Raw genomic sequence first — 15580 nt, forward strand, 5'->3', positions numbered from 1 at the left:
CTTCTGCATCACTCTCTTAAGCCTCTGCATCACTCTCGTAAGCCTCTGCATCACTCTCTTAAGACCCTGCATCTCTCTCGTAAACCTCTGAATCACTCTCTTGAGCCTCTCCATCACTCTCTTGAGCCCCTGCATCCCTCTCTTGAGCCTCTGCATCACTCTCCTGAGCCTCTGCATAACCCTCATAAGCCTCTGCATCCCTCTTTTGATCCTCTGCATCACCTTCTTAAGCCTCTGCATCCATTTCTTGAGCCTCTGTGTCTCTCTCTTGAACTCTTGCATCCATCTCATGAGCCTCTTCATCCCTCTCTTGAGCTATTGCATCACTCGCTTAAGAGTCTGCATCCATCTTTTAAGCCTCTGAATCACTCTCAAGAGCCTCTGCATCCCTCTCTTGAGCCCTTGCATCCCTCTCTTGAGCTTCTGCATTTCTCTCGTAAGCCTCTGAATCACTCTCTTGAGCTTCTGCATCCCTCTCCTGAGCCTCTGCACCACTCTCTTCAGCCTCTGCATCCCTCTCTAGAGCCTCTGCATCACTCTCTTGAGCCTCTGCATCACTCTCATAAGCCTCTGCATTCCTCTCTTGATCATCTGTATAAGTCTCTTGAGCCTCTGTATCACTCTCTTGAGCCTCTGCATCACTCTCTTAAGCCTCTGCATCACTCTCTTAAGCCTTTGCTTCCCTCTCTTGATCCTCTGCATCCCTCTCTTGATCATCTGCATAACTCTCTTGAGCCTCTGCATCATTCTCTTCAGCCTCTGCATCCCTCTCTTAAGCCTCTACATCATTCTCTTGAGCCTCTGCATCTCTCTCTTGAGCCTCTGCATCACTCTCTTAAGCCTCTGCCCTTCTCTCGTGAGCCTCTGCATCACTATCTTGAGCCTCTGCATCCCTCTCTGGATCCTCAGCATCCTTCTCTTGAGCCTTTTGCAGCACTCTCTTGAGCCTCTGCATCAGTCTCCTGAGCCTCTGCATCCCTCTCTTAAGCCTCTACATCATTCTCTTGAGCCTCTGCATCACTCTCTTGATCTTCTGCATCACTCTCGTAAGCCTCTGAATCACTCTCTTGAGCCTCTGCATCCCTCTCTTGAGCCTCTACATCCCTTTCTTAAGCCTCTGCCTCATTCTCTTAAGCCTCTGCATCACTCTCTCTTGAGCCTCTGCATCACTCTCTTGAGCCTCTCCATCACTCTCTTGAGCCTCTGCATTACTCTCTTAAACCTCTGCATTCTTCTCTTGATCCTCTGTATCACTCTCTTGAGCCTCTGCATCACTCTCTTGAGCTTCTGCTTCACTCTCTTAAGCCTGTGCATCTCTCTCTTCAGCCTCTGCATCACTCTCTTGATCCTCTGCATCACTCTTTTGAGCCTCTGCATCACTATCCTAAGCCTCTGCATCACTCTCTAGAGCTTCTGCATCACTCTCTTAAGCCTTTGCTTCCCTCTCTTGATCCTTTGCATCACTCTCTTGAGCCTCTGCATCCCTCTCTTGAGCCTCTGCATCCCTCTCTTGAGCCTCTGCATCCCTCTCTTAAGCCTCTGCATCACTCTTTTGAGCCTCTGCATCCCTCTCTTGAGCCTCTGCATCACTATCTTGAGCCTCTGCATCACTCTCTTGAGCCTCTGCATCCCTCTCATAAGCCTCTGCATCACTCTGTTGAGCCTCAGCATCACTCTTTTGAGCTTCTGCCTCCCTCTCTTGAGCCTCTGCATCACTCTCGTCAGCCTCTGCATCCTTCTCTTGAGCCTCTGCATCATTCTCCAAGGCCTCTGCATCACTCTCTTGAGCCTCTGCATCACTATCTTGAGCCTCTACATCCCTCTCCTGAGCCTCTGCATCACTCTCTTGAGCCTCGTCATCCCTCTCTTAAGCCTCTGCATCACTCTTTTGAGCCTTCTGAAGAGAGAGATGCAGAGGCTTAAGAGAGTGACGGAGAGCCTCAAGAGAGTGATGCAGAGGCTCAAGAGAATGATGCAGAGGCTCAAGAGAGTGATGCAGAGGTTCAAGAGCGGGATGTAGAGGCTTAAGAGAGTGATGCAGAGGCTGAAGAGAGGGAGTTCAAGAGAGGGATGCAGAGGCTCATAAGAGTGACGCAGAGGTTAAGAGAGGGATGCAGAGGCTCAAGCGAGTGATGCAGAGGCTTAAGAGAGGGATGCAGAGGCTCCAGAGAGGGATGCAGAGGCTCCAGAGAGTGATGCAGATGCTGAAGAGAGAGATGCAGAGGCTTAAGAGAGTGACGGAGAGCCTCAAGAGAGTGATGCAGAGGCTCAAGAGAATGATGCAGAGGCTCAAGAGAGTGATGCAGAGGTTCAAGAGCGGGATGCAGAGGCTTAAGAGAGTGATGCAGAGGCTGAAGAGAGTGATGCAGGGTCTCAAAAGAGTTATGTAGAGGCTCAAGAGAGTGATGCAGAGGCTCAAGAGAGTGATGCAGAAGATCAAGAGAGGGAAGCAGAGGCTTACGAGAGTGATGCAGAGGCTGAAGAGAGTGATGCAGAGGCTCAAGAGAGTGATGCAGAGGCTCAAGAGAGTAATGCAGAGGATCATGAGCGAGATGCAGAGGCTCGAGAGAGTGATGCAGAGGCCTCAAGAGAGGGATTCAGAGGCTTAAGAGAGTGATGCAGAGGCTGAAGAGAGTGTTGCAGAGGCTCACGAGAGGGATGCAGAGGCTCAAGAGAGTGATGCATAGGCTCAAGAGAGTTATGCAGAGGATCATGAGAGTGATGCTGAGGTTTACGAGAGTGATGCAGATGATAAAGAGAGGGATGCAGAGGCATAAGAGAGAGATGTAGAGGCTGAAGAGAGTGTTGCAGAGGCTTAAGAGTGGGATGCAGAGGCTCAAGAGAGTGATGCAGAGGCTCAAGATAGTGATGCAGAGGCTCAAGAGAGTGATGCAGAGGCTTAAGAGAGGGTTGCAGAGGCTCAAAAGAGGGATGTAGAGGGTCAAGAGAGTGATGCAGAGGCTCAATAGAGTGATGCAGAGGCTCAAGAGAGGGATGCAGAGTCTTACGAGAGTGATGCAGAGGCTTAAGAGAGTGATGCAGAGGTTTAAGAGAGTGATGCAGAGGCTTAAGAGAGGGATGCAGAGGCTCAAGAGAGGGATGCAGAGGCTCAAGAGAGGGATGCAGAGGCTCAAGAGAGTGATGCAGAGGCTTAAGAGAGGGATGCAGAGGCTTAAGAGAGGGATGCAGAGGCTCAAGAGAGGGATGCAGAGGCTCAAGAGAGGGATGCAGGGGCTCAAGTGAGGGAAGCAGAGGCACAAGAGAGGGATGCAGAGGCTCTTGAGAGTGACGCAGAGGCTCATGAGAGGGATATCCTTTTTTCTTATTTTCTTATCATATTTTCTTATTTTAGATCTTAGATCTTGTTTTCTTATATAACCAAGGAGATCTCAATGTATGGGAGATAGACACACTATTAACTCACAGACGATGCATCTCCAAGGATATTCTCATCAAACTCTTCAAAATCTTTATATTTAGCTATTATGTATAAGGTAATTTTTACGTTCCGAAAATAATATCTATGTACCTCACTCCTCACTTGTATCTGGACTATAAATTAAAAAGTCGACCCATGGCTCAAACACACACAATTCTACTTCACAGGCTAAAGAGTAAAGGACTAAGGTCCTACGAAACAGTCGGCTATACCCGTTGTAGCATGTTCTCCTAACGATACTCCCTCTCCTCTAACCAGGGGGGATATCGAAAGGCGAAATACCGGGACACAAAAGGCTTTTTTGCTCAATCTTCTGGTAGGAGGACTCTCTTTTTTCTGCCCCCAGGAGGCAAGGGAGAGTTTGACTCCATTACTGAGAGAAATCCTTTTTGTGCTTTTTTCCAAACTTTTTTTCTCACACACACGAGCCGAAAAGGGAAGAAAAAACTAAAAAAAAAACTAAAAAAAAAAAAAAAAAAAAAAAAAATTAGGCCAGAACAACAGGATTACCCTAGGAGACAACAAAGGCAATAACAGCAGAGACTAGCCCTCCTGGAACAATAACACGGACAACAGACAGGGAAGTAATAATAATAGGGGCCATAATAATAATTTTTTCAGAAACAGAAACAGGGGCAGAGGCAACAATCGGAACCAGGAGAACAACAACAGACCCAAGCGCTGGAACAGCACGAACCGAGACCAACACGGAAGAGACAGAGACAGAGGGTGGAACGGTGGAGATCGGAGAAACTCAGGAAACGAAAGGAATTAAGGCAGAAAAGAGGACAATTGAAACAGACAGTTGTTTCTGAGGTACCCCTTACTGAATAGGAGAGGAAACTGTTGGAAAAGGGACTTATGTACGTGATAGGCCCTCCGGCGCGTAAGAAAGGAGAAGATGCGATAGAGGATCTGTGCAACAACTTGGAAACTAGTATCAACCAAGTTTGGAGCAACCTCCGGCCGGAGCAAGGTAAGTCACAGGGAGTAATTAAGAGAACTAAACTCTCCCTCTCTTTTAGGTACCTCCACCCCAGCAAACCAGTCCAGTGCCAAACTACAACCTAGTAGGCCTTAAACCGGTAATCCAGCCAATGAAGGTCGACCTCAAGCGTGGTGCGGAACGATGACGCAACTGCAATCTCACAAGAGCGGAGAGGGATGCCCTATTAACGCTGAAAGGACGCAATGATATTGTGATAAAACCGGCGGACAAGGGAGGTACTGTCGTCGCCTGGAGAAAGGACAACTACAGGAACGAGATGAAGAGGCACCTGGCAGACACTGCGGCCTACAAACAGATACACAACCAGGATGACGCGCTTAGAAACGCCCAAACGAGGAGTAAAAGGATAGTCCTCAAGCTGTTCGAAAACAAGACTAGGGACGGGAAAGGAGGACTCATGCAGGCAGGGGCGAGAGATATCTTCCTAGCCTTTGAATCCATCATTCCCCACCTCTACCTCTTACCAAAGATCCATAAAGCACTAGAAGAAACAACAGGAACGTGGCAAGGGAGACCGGTTTTAAGCGGCAGCCGGGCCCCAACAAGGCCGGTAGACTGGATCTGCACAGCCCTCCTGAACCCCTTACTACGCCTACTACCGGAAAGAATCAAAGATACGACGGATTTCCTCAAGAAAATTGCAGAAATTAGAGGCCCCGTCCCGAGAGGGGCCCGCCTTTTTTCCATGGATGTGGTATCGCTCTACCCGAGCATACCACAGAGAGAAGCTGCAAAGGTAGCAGCATCTTTTTTTACAGATAACAGAGCAAAAATTAGACAGGAACTTCAAGACGCAGAAGTATGGAGGACCCCCTCGAAAGAAACTCTTGAAGAGGCCATCCTACATGTGATGAGAGACACCCTTTTGCAATTTGAAGGACGGGCATACCGGCAAACCAAGGGTACAGCGATAGGAGCATCCAGTAGTGTGGCAATCGCTGAAATATTTGTGCATGTAGTGTTCGAGAGGAAACGATCCCACAGGAAGGACGGACCGGCGGTATATTTCCGTTACATAGACGACATCTTCGGAATAATGGACTACGGTTTCCCGCGCCTAGAAGGTTTCTTTTCATGGTCAAATACAGTTCATGAAAACCTTAAGTTTACCATCGAACATAGTGACTCCACGATTAATTTCCTAGATACAACAGTGTATATAGACCAGCTAACCAGGGATCTGCATACGAAGGCATACTATAAACCGACTAACCTTCACACGTACCTGAAATTTGACTCGAGCCACCCACTAGCCTTGAAGAAATCGCTACCCTACTCACTTGGACTCAGACTCAAGCGGATTAACAGCAAAGAAGAGACGCTATATCCCCAGCTTGATGACCTATGGGATATGTTCAGGAATAGAGACTACCCAGAGACAATAATACATGCGGCTCAGGTAAAACTCAGAGAAAAAACAAGGGCAGAGCTACTCTGACCTAGAGCACAAGAAGTGGAAGACAAGAGATGGATTCTTCCAACCCTTTTCTTACCCGGCCTTGCAGCACAGCTTAAGATAAAACTCCAGGAAGTATGGACATGGATGAGGGAAACGTACAGTGAACATGCATCTCTCTCTTTTGTGAATTTTCAGTTTATTGCTATTAATTCATTAAATATACGATAAAAATGATGCAAACACATAATTGATTAGAAATTAACCTTAAACACTTCATCGTCAATCAACTATTTGTTTCTCGTTAAAATACTGAGTTAGATATTGGAAAGGGGAGAAGTTCTGTTTTTATTGCATATATCGACGTTTCAGCCGGATTAGAGCGGTTTTACGTGTACATCTTCCATCGGTAATATAAACGGAAAATCAGGAACATTTTAGTTAATTCTAATGAAAACACATTGATTTTTATCATTTGTATTTGAAACAACATTGTCGTATGTCTTTTCTTGGATCTAAATAATACGAAACCTCGCTCTATGATTTGAAGTTAAAATCCTCAAATATGGTAATATAGTGACTTTTTTCACGTTATTCATGTAGTGTGATTTTAAGTATATATATTCGTTTTTACCAATATTTCGGTACTACTTCATGTTTTCTCACGATATGTGATTTGGCCTTCAAATCTCAGAATTTCGCAAATTTTGCATTTTTAAGCAAGTTTTCTTGCATTTTGTTTTGTACTAAAAATCATCGAATTTAGCAATATTTTGACCTTTATCATCCCCTTTTCCTCCATGTGATTTAAACAAAATATCATCGAATAAGGCAATATTTTGCCGTTTTTCCACGTTTTTGTGAATTTTCAGTTTATTGTTATTATTTCATTAAATATACGAGAAAAATTATGCAAACACATAATTGATAAGAAAATAACCTTAAATGCCTCAATTTCAATCATCTATTTGTTTCTCGTTAAAATACTGAGTAAGATATTTAAAAGGGGAGAATTTCTGTTTTTATTGCATATATCGACGTTTCAGCCGGATTAGAACGGTTTTAGGTGTATATCTTCCATCGGTAATATAAACCGAAAACCAGGAACATTTTAGTTAATTTCAATAAAAACACATTGATTTTTATCATTTGTATTGGAAGCAACATCTTTATACGTTTTTTCTGGGGTCTAAAAAATACGAAACGTCGCTTTATGATTCGAAGTTAAAATCCTCAAATTTGGTATAATAATGATTTTTTCACGTTTTTCAAGTAGTTTGATATTACGTAAATATATTTATTTTTACCAATATTTCGATACTATTTCATGTAGTATCACGATATGTGATTTGGCCTTCAAATCTCAGATTTTCGCATAATATTGCATTTTAAGCAAGTTTTCTTGAATTTTGTTTCGTACTAAAAATCATCGAATTCAGCAATATTTTGACGTTTATCATCCCCTTTTCCATTCTGTGATATAAACAAAATATCATCGAATTAGGCAATATTTTGCCGTTTTTCCACGTTTTTGTGAATTTTCAGTTTATTGCTATTAATTCATTAAATATACGATAAAAAAGATGCAAACACATAATTGATTAGAAATTAACCTTAAACACTTCATTTTCAATCAACTATTTGTTTCTCGTTAAAATACTGAGTAAGATATTGGAGAGGGGAGAAGTTCAGTTTTTATTGCATATATCGACGTTTCAGCCGGATTAGAGCGGTTTCACGTGTACATCTTCCATCGGTAATATAAATGGAAAATCAGGAACATTTTAGTTAATTCTAATGAAAACACATTGATTTTTATCATTTGTATTTGAAACAACATTGTCATATGTCTTCTCTTCGATCTAAATAATACGAACCCTCGCTCTATGATTTGAAGTTAAAATTCTCAAATATGGTATTATAGTGACTTTTTTCACGTTATTCATGTAGTGTGATTTTACGTATATATATTCATTTTTACCTATATTTCGATACTACTTCATGTTTTCTCACGATATGTGATTTGGCCTTCAAATATCAGAATTTCGCAAATTTTGCATTTGTAAGCAAGTTTTCTTCCATTTTGTTTTGTACTAAAAATCATCGAATTTAGCAATATTTTGACCTTTATCATCCCCTTTTCCTTTTTGTGATTTAAACAAAATATCATTGAATTAGGCAATATTTTGCCGTTTTTCCACGTTTTTGTGAATTTTCAGTTTATTGTTATTATTTCATTAAATATACGAGAAAAATTATGCAAACACATAATTGATAAGAAAATAACCTTAAATACCTCAATTTCAATCATCTATTTGTTTCTCGTTAAAATACTGAGTAAGATATTTAAAAGGGGAGAATTTCTGTTTTTATTGCATATATCGACGTTTCAGCCGGAGTTGAACGGTTTTACGTGTACATCTTCCATCGTTAATATAAACTGAAAATCAGGAACATTTTAGTTAATTTTAATGAAAACACATTGATTTTTATCATTTGTATTGGAAGCATCATCTATATACGTCACTCTCTTAAGCATCTGCATCACTCTCTTAATCCTCTGCATCTCTCTCTCTTTAGCCTCTGCATCACTCTCTTGATCCTCTGCATCACTCTCTTGAGCCTCTTCATCATTCTCTTGAGCCTCTGCATTGCTCTCTTGAGCCTCTACATCATTCTCTTGAGCCTCTGCATCCCTCTCTTGAGCCTTTGCATCACTCTCTTAAGACTCTGCATCCCTCTCTTGAGCCTCTGCATCACTCTCAAGTGCCTCTGCATCTTTCTCTTGTGCCTCTGCATCCCTCACTATAGCCTCTGCATCCCTCTCTTGAGCCTCTGCATCACTCTCGTAAGCCTCTGCATCATTCTCTTCAACCCCTGCATCATTCTCTTGAGCCTCTTCATCCCTCTCTTAAGCCTCTACATCATTCTCTTGTGCCTCTGTATCACTCTCTTGAACCTTTGCATCACTCTCTTGAGCCTCTACATCCCTCTTTTGAGCCTCTGCATCCCTCTCCTAAGCCTCTGCTTCACTCTCTTGAGCCTTTCCATCACTCTCTTGAACCTCTGCATCCCTCTCGTAAGCCTCTGCAACACTCTCTTCAGCCTCTGCATCACTCTCTTAGGCATCCGCAACCCTTTCTTGAGCCTCTGCATCCCTCTCTTAAGCCGCTGCAACACTCTCTTCAGCCTCTGCATCATTCTCTTGAGCCTTTGCATCACTCTCTTGAGCCTCTGCATCTCTCTCTTAAGCCTCTGCAACACTCTCTACAGCCTCTGCATCACTCTCTTAAGCCTCTGCATCCCTTTTTTGAGCCTCTTCATCACTTTCTTAAGCCTCTGCATCCCTTTCATGAGCCTCTGCATCACTTTCTTAAACTCCTGCATCACTCTCATAAGCCTCTGCATCCCTCTCCTGAGCCTGTGCATCACTCTCTTAAGCCTCTGCATCCCTCTCCTGAGCCTCTGCATCACTCTCTTAATCCTCTGCATCACTCTCGTAATCCTCTGAATCACTCTCTTGAGCCTCTGCATCCCTCTCCTGAACTCCTGCATCCCTCTCATGAGCCTCTGCATCCCTCTCTTGAGCCTTTGCATCACTCTCTTAAGCCTCTGCATCCCTCTCTTGAGCCTCTGCATCACTCTCAAGAGCCTCTGCATCCCTCACTTGTGCCTCTGCATCCCTCTCTTAAGCCTCTGAATCACTCTCTTGAGCCTCAGCATCACTCTCTTGAGCCCCTGCATCCCTCTTTCAAGCCTCTGCATCACTCTTTTGAGCCTCTGCATCACTCTCAAATGCCTCTGCATCTCTCTCTTCAGCCTCTGCATCTTTCTCTTGATCCTCTGCATCACTCTCTTGAGCCTATGCATCATTCTCTTGAGCCTCTGCATCCCTCTCTTAGGCCTCTACATCATTCTCTTGAGCCTCTGCATCCCTCTTTTGAGCCTTTGCATCACTCTCTTAAGCGTCTGCATCCCTCTCATGAGCCTCTGCATCACTCTCAAGTTCCTCTGCATCTTTCTCTTGTGCCTCTACATCCCTCACTTTAGCCTCTGCACCACTCTCTTAAGCCTCTGCATCACTCTCGTAAGCCTCTGCATCACTCTCGTAAACCTCTGCATCACTCTCGTAAACCTCTGAATCTCTCTCTTCAGCCTCTCTATCACTCTCTTGAGCCCCTGCATCCCTCTATTGAGCCTCTGCATCACTTTCGTCAGCCTCTGCATCACACTCTTAAGCCTCTGCATCCCTATTTCGAGACTCTGCATCACTTTCTTAAGCCTCTGCATCCCTTTCTTTAGCCTCTGCATCTCTCTCTTGAACTCCTGCATCCATCTCATGAGCCTTTGCATCCCTCTCTTGAGCTTTTGCATCACTCGCTTAATCCTCACTCCAATTTGGAATATTTGGGATATATTGAAAACTTCAGGGAGGGATTGGGCAAAATGTGATCCATCGCAGCTTTCAATAATTGACATATTTTTGGAATAAAAATTCGTAATTTCAAACTGCGAATACGTGCAGAGACCCAGAACTTGGTTACAAAATATGGCTCAAGCGCCGAATTTGGGACATTTGGGATATTTTGAAAACCTGGGGGGGAATTAAAAAATGTGAACAATCGCTGCTTTCAGCAATTTGCATATTTTCAGTATAAAAAGTCGTAAATACAAACTGAGAATACGTACAAAAAGTCGAAATTTCAAACTGCTAATAAGTGCAGGCAGCCACAATTTTGCTCCAAAATATGGATCAAGCGTCGAATTTGCGATGTTTGGGATATTTTGATAACTGCAGGGAGGTTTTGGGCAAAATGTGATCCATCGCCGCTCTTAGTAATTGGCATATTTTCAGTATAAAAAGTCGTAATTTAAACAGGCGAATATGTGCAGAGAGCCAGAATTTGCCTCCAAAATATGGCTCAAGGTGGAATTTGGGATATTTAGGATAATTTGAAAAATGCAGAGAGGGTTTGGGCAAAATGTGACCCATCGCCGCTTTCAGTAATTGGCATATTTTTGGTATAAAAAGTAATTTCAAACTGCAAAAACTTGCAGAGAGCCATAATTTGGCTCCTAAATATGGCTCAAGGGTCGAATTTGATCACTCTCTTCAGCCTCTGCATCACTCTCTTAAGCCTCTTCATCCCTCTCTTGATCATCTGCATCACTCTCGTAAGCCTCTGCATATCTTTCTTGAGCCTCTGCATAACTCTCTTTAGCCTCTGCATCACTCTCTTCAGCCTCTGCATCCCTCTCTTGAGCCTCTGCAACACTCTCTTCAGCCTCTGCATCACTCTCTTGAGCTTCTGCATCACTGTCTTGAGTCTCTGCATCACTCTCTAGAGCCTCTGCATCACTGTCTTTAGCCTCAGCATCACTCTCGTAAGCCTCTGCTTCCCTATCTTGATCCTCTGCATCACTCGCTTGAGCCTCTGCATCACTCACTTGAGCCTCTGCATCCCTCTCTTGAGCCTCTGCATCCCTCTCTTGAGCCTCTGCAACACTCTCCTCAGCCTCTGAATCACTCTCTTAAGCCTCTGAATCCCTCTCTTGAGGCCTCTGCATAACTCTCTCGAGCCTCTGCATCACTCTCTTGATCCTCTGCATCACTCTCGTAAGCCTCTGAGTCACTCTCTTGAGCCTCTGCTTCCCTCTCTTGAGCCTCTGCATCCCTCTCTTAAGCCTCTGCATCACTCTCTGAAGACTCTGCATCACTCTCTAGAGCCTCTGCATCACTCTCTTCATCCTCTGCATCACTCACTTAAGCCTCTGCTTCCCTCTCTTGATCCTCTGCATCACTCTCTTGAGCCTCTGCATTACTCACTTAATGGTCTGCATCACTCTATTGAGCCTCTGCATCACTCTCTTGAGCCTCTGCATCATTCTCTTAAGCCTCTGCATCCCTCTCTTGATCCTCAGCACCACTCTCTTGAGCCTCTGCATCATCCTCTTGAGCCTCTGCATCCCTCTCCAAACCCTGAAGAGAGGCTGAGGAGGCTGAGGAGGCTGAAGAGAGTGATGCAGAGGCTCACGAGAGTGATTCAGAGGCTTAAGGGAGTGATGCAGAGGCTGAAGAGAGTGATGTAGAGTATCAAGAGAGGGAAGCAGAGGCTTAAGAAAGTGATGCAGAGGCTTACGAGAGTGATGCAGAGGCTTAAGAGAGTGATGCAGAGGCTTAAGAGAGTGATGCAGAGGCTTACGAGAGGGATGCAGAGGCTCAAGAGAGGGATGCAGAGGCTCAAGAGAGGGATGCAGAGCCTCAAGAGAGGGATGCAGAGGCTCAAGTGAGGGATGCAGAGGCTTAAGAAGGGGATGCAGAGGCTCTTGAGAGTGATGCAGAGGCTCAAGAGAGGGATGCAGAGGCTTAAGAGAGTGATGCAAAGGCTCAAGAGAGGGATGCAGAAGCTCATGAAAGGGATGCAGGAGTTCAAGAGAGGGATGCAGAGGCTCAACAGAATGATTCAGAGGCTTACGAGAGTGATGCAGTGGCTTAAGAGTGATGCAGAGGCTTAAGAGGGGGATGCAGAGGCTCAAGAGAGGGTTGCAGAGGCTCAGGAGCGGAATGCAGGGGTTAAGAGAGGGATGCAGAGGCTCAAGTGAAGGATGCAGAGGCACAAGAGAGTTAAGCAGAGGCTTAAGAGAGGGATGCAGAGGCTCAAGAGAGGGATGCAGAGGCTCATGAGAGCGATGCAGGGGTTCATAAGATTGATGCAGAGGCTTAAAAAAGGGATGCAGAGGCTTAAGAGGGTGATGAAGAGGCTCAAGAGAGTGATGCAGAGGATCAAGAGAGTGATGTAGAGGATCAAGAGAGGGAAGCAAAGGCTTAAGAGAGTGATGTAGAAGCTGACGAGAGTGATGCAGAGGCTCCAGAGAGTGATGCAGAGGCTTAAGAGAGTGATGCAGAGGCCCTCTCCTAAGCCTCTGCATCATTCTCTTGAGCCTCTGCATCACTCTCCTGAGCCTCTGCATCACTCTCTTGAGCCTCTGCATCCCTCTCTTAAGCCAATGCAACACTTTCTTCAGCCTCTGCATCACTCTCATAAACCTCTGCATCACTCTCATAAGCCTCTGCATCCCTCTCTTGATCATCTGCATAACTCTCTTGAGCCTCTGTATCACTCTCTTGAGCCTCTGCATCACTCTCTTGATCCTCTGCATAACTCTCTTGAGCCACTGCATCACTCCCTTAAGCCTCTGCATCACTCTCTTAAGCCTCTGCTTCCCTCTCTTGATCCTTTGCATCACTCTCTTGAGCCTCTGCATCACTCTCTGGATCGGCTGCATCACTCTCTTGAGCATCTGCATCACTCACTTGAGCCTCTGGATCACTCTATTGATCCTCTGCATCACTCTTTTGAGCCTTTGAATCACTCTCTTAAGCCTCTGCATCCCTATCTTGATCCTCTGCATCACTCGCTTGAGCCTCTGCATCACTCACTTGAGCCTCTGCATCCCTCTCTTGAGCCTCTGCATCCCTCTCTTGAGCCTCTGCAACACTCTCCTCAGCCTCTGAATCACTCTCTTAAGCCTCTGAATCCCTCTCTTGAGGCCTCTGCATCCACTTGATCGTCTGCATAACTCTCTTGAGCCTCTGCATCATTCTCATGAGCCTCTGCATCCCTCTCTTAAGCCTCTACATTATTCTCTTGAGCCTCTGCATCACTCTCTTGAACCTCTGCATCACTCTCTTAAGCCTCTGCCTTTCTCTCTTGAGCCTCTGCATCACTCTCTTGAGCCTCTGCATCCCACTCTTGATCCTCTGCATCACTCTCTTGAGCCTTTTGCCGCACTTTCTTGAGCCTCTGCATCACTCTCTTAAGCCACTGCATCAATCTCGTAAGCCTCTGAATCACTTTCTTGAGCCTCTGCTTCCTTCTCTTGAACTCCTGCATCCCTCTCATGAGCCTCTGCATCCCTCTCTTGAGCCTTTGCATCACTCTCTTAAACCTCTGCTTCCCTCGCTTGATCCTCTGCATCACTCTTTTGATTCTCTGCATCACTCTTTTAAGCCTCTGCATCCCCTGTCTTGAACCTCTGCATCACTCTCTTGTGTTTCTTCATCCCTCTCTTGAGTCTCTTCATCCCTCTCCTAAGCCTCTGCATCATTCTCTTCAGCCGTTGCATCACTCTCTTAAGCCTCTGCATCATTCTCTTCAGAGTCTGCATCACTCTCTTGAGCCTCTTTATCACTCTCCTGAGCCTCTGCATCACTCTTTTAAGCCTCCGCATCATTCTCTTCAGCCTCTGCATCCCTCTCTTAAGCCTCTGCATCACTCTCTTGAGCCTCTGCATCACTCTCTTCAGCCTCTGCATCCCTCTCTTAAGCCTCTGCATCATTCTCTTCAGCCTCTGCATCCCTCTCTTACGCCTCTGCATCCTTCTCTTCAGCCTCTGCATTCCTCTCTTAAGCCTCTGCATCCCTCTCTTAAGCCTCTGCATCATTCTCTTGAGCCCCTGCATCATTCTCATGAGCCTTTGCATCCCTCTCTTAAGCCTCTATATCATTGTCTTGTGCCTCTGCATCACTCTTTTAAGCCTCTGCATCACTCTCTTGAGCCTTTGCCTCACTCTCCTGAACCTCTGCATCCCTCTCTTAAACCTCTGCAACACTTTCTTCAGCCTCTGCATGACTCTCTTAAGCTTCTGCATCCCTCTCTTGATCCTCTGCATCACTCTCTTGAGCCTCTGCATCACTCTCTTGAGGTCTCTGCATCACTCTCCTAAGCCTCTGAATCCCTCTCATGAGCCTCTGCATCTCTCTCTCGAGCCTCTGCATCACTCTCTTAAGCCTCTGCATCCATATCTTGAGCCTATGCATCAATCTCAAGAGCCTCTACATCCCTCTCTTGTGCCTCTGCATCCCTCACTCTCATCCTCTGCATCACTCTGTTGAGCCTCTGCATCACCCTCTTTAATCTCTGCATCCCCTTTCTGAGCCTCTGCATCACTCTTTTGAACTCCTGCATCCCTCTCATGAGCATCTGCATCCCTCACTTGAGCCTCTGCATCCCTCTCTTGAGGCTCTGCATCCCTCTCTTGAGCCTCTGCATCCCTCTCTTGAGATTCTGCATCCCTCGTTTAAGCCACTGCATCACTCTCTAAAGCCTCTGCATCACTCTCTTAAGCCTGTGCATCACTCTCTTAAGCCTCTGAATCACTCTCTTGAGCTTCTGCATCCCTCTCTTGAGCCTCTGCACCACTCTCTTCAGCCTCTGCATCACTCTCTTAAGCCTCTGCATCACTCTCTTAAGCCTCTGCATCCCTCTCTTGAGCCTCTGTGTCAGTCTCAAGAGCTTCTGCATCTCTCTCTTGAGCCTCTGCACCACTCTCTTCAGCCTGTGCATCTCTCTCTTCAGCCTCTTCATCACTCTCTTGATCCTCTGCATCACTCTTTTGAGCCTCTGCATCACTCTCCTAAGCCTCTGCATCACTCTCTAGAGCCTCTGCATCACTCTCTTTAGCTTCTGCATCACTCTCTTAAGCCTTTGCTTCCCTCTCTTGATCCTCTGCATCACTCTCTTGAGCCTCTGCATCCCTCTCTTGAGCCTCTGCATCACTCTTTTGAGCCTCTGCATCACTCTCATAAACCTCTGCATCACTCTCATAAGCCTCTGCATTCCTCTCTTGATCATCTGTATAACTCTCTTGAGCCTCTGTATCACTCTCTTGAGCCTCTGCATCACTCTCTTAATCCTCTGTATCACTCTCTTACGCCTTTGCTTCCCTCTCTTGA

Source organism: Procambarus clarkii, chromosome 56, assembly GCF_040958095.1.
Source record: "Procambarus clarkii isolate CNS0578487 chromosome 56, FALCON_Pclarkii_2.0, whole genome shotgun sequence".
NCBI classification, from domain to species: domain Eukaryota; kingdom Metazoa; phylum Arthropoda; class Malacostraca; order Decapoda; family Cambaridae; genus Procambarus; species Procambarus clarkii.